The 9,704-nt window shown below is 43.1% G+C and overlaps 1 long non-coding RNA gene across 1 annotated transcript in view; it reads right to left on the reverse strand.

Annotated features, from left to right (window-relative positions):
• LOC146403179 (uncharacterized) overlaps window positions 1–9,704 on the reverse strand; it is a 132,480-nt gene extending 122,776 nt beyond the window's left edge. Inside the window, exon 1 of the long non-coding RNA XR_014803222.1 lies at window positions 8,992–9,704. This is a non-coding gene — a long non-coding RNA (uncharacterized LOC146403179). The remainder of the gene's footprint in view (window positions 1–8,991) is intronic.

A 9,704-nucleotide genomic window follows, 5' to 3' on the forward strand; every position in this document is an offset into this window, starting at 1 on the left:
TACAGGGATTAAAAGGACAATAAGAAAATATTATGGGAGTTCCCGCTGTGGCGCAACAGAAACATTGGTGTCTTGGGTGTACCGGGATGCAGGTTCAATCCCCAGCCTGGCACAGTGGGTTAAGGATCCAGTGTTGCCAAAGCTGTGGCTTAGGTTGCAACTGTGGCTCAGATCCCATCCCTGCCCTGGGAGCTCCATATGCCACAGGGAGGCCAAATAAGATAAAAAGAAAGAATATTATTAACAACTCTTTGCTAATAAATTCAACAACTTTGATTTAAAAGGTGGCAAATTTTTTTGAAGGACAAGCTAACAAATAGACACAAGAAGAAATAGAAAATCTACATTTACTAAAGAGGTTAATAAATTTAGACTGGAAAACTCTCCCACACCAAAAACTGTAAACCTAGATGGCTAGACTGGTTATCAGACATTAAAGGGAAAACTACAAACAGTCGTACACAAATTCTTTCAGAAATTAGAGGAGAGAACTTTTTTTTGAGGCCAGCATTACCCAGATACCAAAACGAAATCATTAGAGGAAAAGAAAACTACAGACCAGCATCTCTCATTAAATAGATGTAAAAATCCTTAACGAAATATCAGCAATCAAATCTAACAATATAAGGAGTTTCCGTTGTTGCTCAGTGGTAAAAAGCCAACTAGCATCCATGAGGACTTGGGTTCGATCGCTGGCCTTGGCAGTGGGTTAAGGATTTGGCATTACCATGGCTGTGGCGTAGGCCAGCAGCTGCAGCTCCAATTCAGCCCCTGGCCTGGGAATTTACATATGCCACACATGCAGCTCTAAAGAAAAAAAGAAAGAAAAGGATGATACATCATCTGCAAGTAGGTTTATCCAAGAAAATGTAACACTGATTTAATTAATATTAAATACAACTTTAAATATTTAATCAATATTAAATATTGATTAAAACTTTGGGACTCTGCACCACTGAATTTTACACTGAATTTTTTAGTATGTGAATTTTGTCTCAATTTAAAAATCAATAATTACCTTAACAGACAAGAAAGGAAAAAATTACATGATCACCCTAATAAATGCAGAAAAACTATAGATAAAATTCAAAAATCCATTCACTATAAAAACTCTGAGAAAAAAAGAATAGAAAGAAAATTAGTCTAATAAAGGGTGTCAACAAAATAATCCTATGATTAACTTCATAGGTAATAGAGACAACTGAACTGTTCCCTCCTGAGATCAGGAATAAGGCAAGGATGTCTGCTCTCACCACGTCCATTCAACAGCGAACTGGAGGTTCTAGCCAGTGCATTAAGGCAAGAAATTAAAGGAAGCAGTAAAACTGTCTTTATTAACAGGCAATATGATTGTATGTATAGACAATTCTAAGCAAATTACCAAAAGACCCTACTAGAGTTGAAAAAATGAATGTAGCAAAATCAAAAGATATAGGATCGAAAGACAAAAGTCTATGTATGTTTATATACTAACATTGAACAACTAGAAAAAATAGCTTAAAATTTCATTTACCTTAGCATCTAAAAACATTACCCAGGAAGAAATTTCACAACATACGTGCAAAATCTATGAACTGAAAGCTATCAAAGAAACTTGTAGAACTTGATGGGAGAAACTAAAGACTATCTAAACAAACAGAGAGAAACACCACATTTATGGAATGAAACACTCAGTGTTATTAAGATGTAAGTTTTCTCCATACTGAACCACAGATTCAGGGCAATTCCATCCAAAATTCCAGTAGGATTTTTGTTGAGATCAAGTTATTTATTTATTTTTTCTTTTTGGCTTTTGTCTTTTTAGGGCCATACCTGAGGCATATGGAGGTTCCCAGGCTAGGGGTCCAATCAGAACTGAAACCGCCAGCCTATGCCACAGCCTCAACAATGCAGGATCCGAGCAGAGTCTGTGACCTACACCACAGCTCACAGCAACGCCGGATCCTTAACCCACTGAGCGAGGCCAGGGATCGAACCCACAATCTCAAAAAAGAAAAAATGATAAATAAAAATAAATAAAAGAAACTCTGCAGCTGTGGAATAGGCCATGATTACTTAAGCAAAACCAACCAACCCACCAACCATGGGCCACAAAGTAAAAAAAAAAAAAAAAAAAAAAATAGTAAAAATTAATAAATTGCATTTATCAAAATAAAAGACACAGCCATGAAAATAAAAAGGCAAGCCATGGATCAGAAGCAAATATCGGACACATATATGTATCCTTGGCGGATTCTGTATATAAGTCCCCTATTAGATGACAAACTCCCATTGTTTCCGATCACTGAAAACTAGATTCAGAGTAGCTTATAGCTAACAAGCTGATACTTCAATCCTTTACATTCACATAGTTGAAATCTGGAAATTTACAGGTAAAACATGTGTTACTCATCATTACCTTTAGCTAGGATTGGGGCTATACTACTGAACATGGCCAGGTATACTGTTGTGCATAGTTAACCCCAGTTAACTTATTTTATATTTACTGGTCATTATAGCACACATTTTTATGCCTCAAAGAAAACGTCAGTCCAGCAAAAATGTTGCATTTAATTTTCTTTAAAGACTAACCAACTTTAAGGAACAAAGAGCCTTTCCCCCATCTCATTTTCAAATTACTGATACAACTTGATCAGAGAAATAATTACATATTTTGTCAAATGTCAAATAATCCACAAAAAGCTTCCAAAATAGAGGCACTTCTTGTTCAATTACCAAAATAAAGAGACTTTCTAACTGAAAGCATTACATTCATACCTAAGCTATGTAAACATAGAAAAATAAAGCTTAAAAAAAAAGATCTCTCCACTTTGTTTTTTGGGTTTTTTTAGGGCCACACCCACGGCATATGGACATTCCCAGGCTAGAGGTCAAATCGGAGCTGCAGGTACTGGCCTACACCACAGCCCCAGCAAGGCCAGGTACTTAACCCACCGAGGGAGGCCAGGGATCAAACCCCCATCCTCATGGATGCTGGTCAGGTTCGTTATCGCAGAGCCACAAAGAAAACTGGCAATCTCCCCACTGTGGATAGTCCACTTAGTTACATAACATATCTTGTGTCCAACACTTTCCCAAAGTATTTATTGCCTAAGAACATGCTGACAAGAGCCTTTCTTTCAAACCACTTAGCCTGTGTTAACGGCAAAACTGCAAAAGTCACATCAGTGGATTGTGAAATTTCTCAGTCCTCTTCACACCTTGAGCTTGCTCTGCTTATACATCAAACAAGCTTGCTTAATCATCTGTTACTTTAACACACAGACTCCCATCAGAATGCCTACATAGGCGTTCCCATCGTGGCTCAGTGGTATCGAACCCAGCCAGTATCCGTGAAGATGTGGGTTTGATCCCTGGCCTCGCTCAGTGGGTTAAGGATCCAATGTTGCCATGAGGGTGGTGTAGGCCAGCAGCTATAGTTCCAACTCGACCCCTGGCCTGGGAACTCCCATATACTGTGGGTGCAGCCCTAAGACACACACACACACACACACACACGCACAAATGCCCTCATTGAGAACCACAAGCATCTTTAGAGGGCTAGAACCCTTCTCAGCTACAAAACTTCTTCTCCCAGGTCTGGTACTGTGGGGTGTTACTGGCTTGAGGGGAAGGGATAAAACAGTGGGACTGGACGTGATTATACCCGACCCACCAACGTTACCTCCTACAACCACAAACACACTCTAATCAGTGGAGAAAAGACAAAGTAAAAAATAAATAATGTTGGGGCTCCTGAGTAGCCAACTAAGAAAAAGGACGGCTCACCCAAGGATAACTCATACTTCACCCCAGGATACCTTCCAAAGTGGGGCCAAGGATTTAAACGTAAAAAACAAAGCCATAAAAGTTCTAGAAAAAGCCCTGAGGGAATTCCCATATAACTTCAGAGTAGGAAAGGCCTTTCTTAGTACGACACAAAACCCAGGAGTCATAAAAGAAAAGATGAGGTCTATTACTCTGTTTTTCCCATCTCAATATGCCCTTCATCCCAACAGCAATAAAAGAACACGATCAAAGGCCACTGTTGATCCTGATGAGCCAAATCCAGGGGTCAATTCTCAGTCCACCTCCTTTTCAATCTCACTGCAGTATCTGACAGTGTTCATCACCACTATTTTCTTGAAAAACAGTTTTCTTCTGGCTTCCAAGACACTGCTGGGTTTCCCCCTATTGTACAAGGCTCCTTCTCAGTCACATTCCCTGGATCTTCCTCTTCTCCTGATCTTAAATGCTGGCAAGCTTCAGGACTTAATGCTCACCTCTATCTACAATTATTCCCCTAGATGGCCCATCCTGTCCCATATAAATGCTGATTACTTGAAAATCTGTATCACTTGATAACCCCTCTCCTAAACCCCAGATTCATGCAGCCAATGGCTTGCTGACATCTCCAGTTGAGTGCCCAATACATTTCTCAAAGTTACCATATCTAAGCCTAACTTCTTGACCCACCCCTAAAAAAGCTGCTCTGTCCCTTGTCCTTATTCTCATAAGGCACCACTACTGCCAGCTCAAGCCATAACTAATAGAGTTTTTTTTTTTTTTTGCCTTTTTAGTAAAAATTGAAGTCTACTTGATGTACAGTATCACATAACTTATAGGTCCCTTAACCTACTGAGCGAGGCCAGGGATCAAACCCACATCCTCACAGATACTGGTTGGGTTCGATACCGCTGAGCCACGATGGGAACGCCTATGTAGGCATTCTGATGGGAGTCTGTGTGTTAAAGTAACAGATGATTAAGCAAGCTTGTTTGATGTATAAGCAGAGCAAGCTCAAGGTGTGAAGAGGACTGAGAAATTTCACAATCCACTGATGTGACTTTTGCAGTTTTGCCGTTAACACAGGCTAAGTGGTTTGAAAGAAAGGCTCTTGTCAGCATGTTCTTAGGCAATAAATACTTTGGGAAAGTGTTGGACACAAGATACGTTATGTAACTAAGTGGACTATCCACAGTGGGGAGATTGCCAGTTTTCTTTGTGGCTCTGTGATAATGAACCTGACCAGTATCCATGAGGATGGGGGTTTGATCCCTGGCCTCCCTCGGTGGGTTAAGTACCTGGCCTTGCTGGGGCTGTGGCGTAGGCTAGCACCTGCAGCTCCAATTTGACCTCTAGTCTGAGTCACGATTTTTAGTTATAAAACATTGGCTATACATGTGGAAACTGAAAAAAAGACAGACTGAACTTCTTTGCAGAAGAGATGCTGACTCAACAGACATTGAAAAACTAATGGTCTCCGGAGGAGACGGTTTGGGGGGTGGGGGGATGTGCTTGGGCTATGGGATGGAAATCCTGTGAAATCAGATTGTTATGTTCATTATACAACTACAGATGTGACAAATTCATTTGAGTAATAATAAAATAAAATAAAATAAGACATTGGCTATATTTTCTGTGTTGTACAATATATCCTTGCAGTTTATTTTATATATAATAGTTTGTACCTCTTAACCTTATATCCCTATCTTGCTTCCCCTCCCTCTCCCCAAAGGCAACTACTATATTTTTCTATCTATGAGTCTGCTTCTTTTCGTTATACTCACTACATGGTTGTAATTTTTAGATTCCACATATATGTGAAATCATACAGTATTTGACTTTCTCTGTCTCATTTATTTCACTTAGTATAACATCCTCCAAGTACATCCATGTTGCTGCAAATGACAACATTTCACTCCTTTTTTATGACTGAGTAGTATTCCATTGCATATATATACACACCACATGGTTCTTTATCCATTCATAAGTTGATGGACACAGGCTGTTTCCATATCTTGGCAAATGTAAATAATGCTGCTATGAACATTGGGTTGTATGTATCTTTTCAAATTAGTGTATTCATTTTCTTTGGATAAATATCCAGGAGTGGAATTTCTAGGTCATATGGCAGTTGGTTGTTTTTTGTTTTGTTTTGTTTTGTTTTTTTGAGAAATCTCCATACTGTTTCCCACAGTGACTACACCAATTTACATTCCTATCAGCAGCATACAAGGGTTCCCTTTTCTCCACATCCTTGCCAACATTTGGTATTTGTTCTGTTTGATGGTAATCATTCTGACAGCCCTTCATGTTATCTGTGAGATGCTTTCTCATTGCAGTTTTGATTCGCATTTACCTGATGCTTAGCAATGTTGAGCATCTTTTTATGCACTGTTTACTATCTGCATGTCCTCTTTGGAAAAATATCTATTCAGGTCTTCTGCTCATTTTTCAATCTGGATTATTTGTTTTTGTTTTTTGCTTTTTAGGGCTGCACCCACAGCATATGGAAGTTCCCAGGCCAGGGACTGAATCAGAGCTACAGCTGCCTGCCTGTGCCATAGTCACAGCAATGCCTGATCCAAGCTGCACCTGCGACCTACACCACAGTTCACAGCAATGCTGGATCCCCAACCCACTGAGTGAGGCCAGGGATCAAACCCGCATCCTCATGGATTCTAGTTGGATTCATTCCCTCTTCACCACAATGGGAACCCCTGGTTATTTGGGGTTTTTTTCTGCTGAGTTGTATGTATGTTGGATATTACTCTTATCAATCATATCATTCATAAATATTTTCTCTCATTCAGTAGGTTGTCTTGTCATTGGTCAATGGTTTCCTTTGCTGTGCAAAAGCATTTAACTATAATTAGATTCCATTTATTTATTTTTGCATGTATTTCCTTTGCTTTAGGAGACAGATCAAAAAAAAAAATTGCTACAATTTATGTCTGTGCATCGATTCTCCTAAGTCCTGATCATTACACTGCACTCTTTCTTGGGTTGACCGCCTATTTCCCCATCACTTGGGTCTTCTTTGGGGGATTTATCTTGCTCCTTCATCGGGAACATGTTCCCCTGCCACCTCATTTTATTGAAGTTGCCATTTGTATCTGCACGTATCTGGCAGGTCAGTTATGTTCCCCAACCTTGGGGAAGTGGCCTTCTGTAGAGGACCTCCGATGCATCCAGGCAGCACACTCCTCCTAGGCACCCAAGCCATGTGCTCTAGGGGTTCCCCCCTACGAGGGCTGTGTGGGCCCTTTTGTTGTGGCAGGTTATGTGGGCAGTCTGGTAAGCTTGGTTGGCCTCTAGTCTGGTCAGCTGCCAGGCCCTACGTTGTGTGGAGGTGACCGGCTGCTGGTTAGTGGGGTGTAGTCATGAGGCGGCTGACTGCAGAGCCCCAGGGTCTCCAGGACTAGTCCTGGCTCACTGGTGGGCAGAGTCAGAGTCCAGAAGACTCCAGGACTGTTGCCTACCCACTGGTTGGTGAAACCAGATTCTGGAATTAGGGCAGACGGAGCCAGGTCCTAGAGTCTGGCACAGAGCCCAAGGATCCCAGAGCTCAGGTCACCCTTGCTGGGGCAGGGGAGCTGGCTCTTGACACAGTTGGAATGTGAGGCCTGGGGTGTCCTGAAGGTGGCATGGGCCTGCTAGAAGTCAGGGCTGGGGCCCAGCTGGTTCCAGGGCAGGATCTGGCCAGCTATGCACAGGCTGGCTCTAAAGTCCCTATTATTGTGGTTTTTCTTTTTCTTTTCTTTTCTTTTCTTTTTTTTTTTTTTCTTTTTAGGGCTGTGTCTATGGCATATGGAAGTTCCCAGGCTAGGGGTCAAATCAAAGCTACAGCTGTTGGCCTACACCACAGCTATAGCAACATCAGATCCAAGCCCATCTGCGACCTACACAACAGCTCATGGCAACGCCAGATCCCTGACCCACTGAGCAAGGCCAGGGATTGAACCTGCAACCTCATGGTTCCTAGTTGGATTCATTTCTGCTGCACCACGACGGGAACTCCTATTACAGTTTTTCTTGCATCCAGTGTCTGCCCCCTGATGGGCCAGGTTGGTCCAGAGGCTAGTACAGGCTTCCTGGAGTACAGGGCTGGTGCCTGCCCACTGGTGGGTGGAGCTGGGTCTTGGCCTTTGGTAAGCAGGGCCATGTCTACGTGTCTAGAAACAGGTGTGACCTCAGGAAGCTTTTTTTTTTTTTTTTTTTTTTTTGCCTTTTGCTTTTTAGGGCCACACCCACAGCACATGAAGTTCCCAGGTTAGAGATACAGCCACGCCAGATCTGAGTCATGTCTGGGACCTACACAGCAGCTCACGGCAACACGGGATCCTGAATCCACTGAGCAAGATCAGGAATCAAAACCTGCATCTTCACCTATCCTAGTCAGGCGTGTAACCACTGAGCCGCAACGGGAACTCCAGCTCAGGAAGTCTTTGGGCAGCCTATCTGCTGATGGGTGGAGCTGGATCCCTGCCCAGTGAGTTTTTTGGCCAGAGGTGTCCAAGTGCTGGACTGGCAGGTTATTGGGTGGGGCCAGGTTTTGGTGGTAATGAACTAGAGGGAGGCACCCTCCTACCACTCTAGAAAGCTCTCAAGTATAGCTGCAACCAGTATCTACATCCCCAGGGTGAGCCACAACCCCTCCGCCAACATCTCCAGGAGAATCTCCAAGGTCAGCAGGTAGGTCCGGCCCAGGTTTCTATCAAATCACTGCTTTTGCCCTGGGTCCTGGTGTGTGGGGGATTTTGTGTGTGCTCTTGGAGAGGGAAGTCCTGAAGAGCGTTCCCTAGTGACCTAATAGTGAAGGATTCAGTGTGGCCACTGCTCTGGCCTGGGTCTGATCCCAGGCCTGGGAACTTCCGAGTGCCACAGCCAAAAAAATAAATAAGTAAGAGCACAATCTTGGGAGCTCCCGAGTGGTCTACTGGTTAGGATTCAGTGCTTTCACCACTGCAGCCTAGGCTCAATCCCTGGTCTGGGCACTGAGATCCCACATCAAGCTGCTGCATGCCATGGCCAAAAAAAAAGAAAGGAAAATCTCTATTTCCCCCGGTCCTTTTGGACTCCCCAAATGAAGCCTCACTGGCCTTCAAAGCCAAATGCACTGGGAACTCATCTTCCTGATGCAGGGGGGTGGCTGATGTGGGGCTCAGGACTCTCACTTCTTGGAGAAACTCTGCAATATCACCCCTCTCCAGTTTATGGGTCACCCACCTGGGTGCAGGGGCTTGACCACATCATGAGTCCACCACTTCTCCATGTCTCATTGCGGTTCCTTCTTTACGTCTCCAGTTGTAGAAGATCTCTTCTGGTAGGTTCTGGTCTTTTTCATTGATGGCTGCTCTACAGAGAGTAAGGGTTCTGGTGCGCTTGTGAGAGGAGGTGAGTGTGGGGTCTTTCTACGTCCCCATCTTAGCCGACCCCATAGTTACTTTGAACACTTCTCTCTCATGTTCCACATCCAAATACTGGCAAAGCTGTCCAACATGTATTCCACATTCAACCCTTTAAGCCTTCTCTACCAGACCAGTTAGTCCGAGACACTCTCAACTCTCTCTGAACCATAGCAGGAGTCACCAAACAAGTTTCCCTGATTCATTCTTGTCTCCTGCAGTCTGTGTTTGACCTTCGAAGAGTGCTCCTTCTAACATGTTCATCGGATCATATCTCAGTTTAGTTCTCAATCTTCCATATCTCAGTTCACGTTCAAAATCAAATCCGAGTCCCTAGTAAATTACCGCCCTTGGTATCCATCTCTGTGGCTCACTCTTCTCGCTCTGACTCACTGCGGTCCAGTGATATGATGTGGTGTGATGTGTCAGATATTAATAAGAGTGATGAAGAAAGCTAAAGCAGAGGCAGGAGGCTCAAAGTGGTGAGGATACCATTTTCCACAGGATGACTTCTCTAAGGAGGTGACCTGTGAG

This window comes from Sus scrofa, chromosome 5, assembly GCF_054392235.1.
Source record: "Sus scrofa isolate SSC_HxYL_T2T_F1_AM1 chromosome 5, Sscrofa_HxYL_maternal_Yorkshire_Landrace_v2.0, whole genome shotgun sequence".
Taxonomy (NCBI): Eukaryota; Metazoa; Chordata; class Mammalia; order Artiodactyla; family Suidae; genus Sus; species Sus scrofa.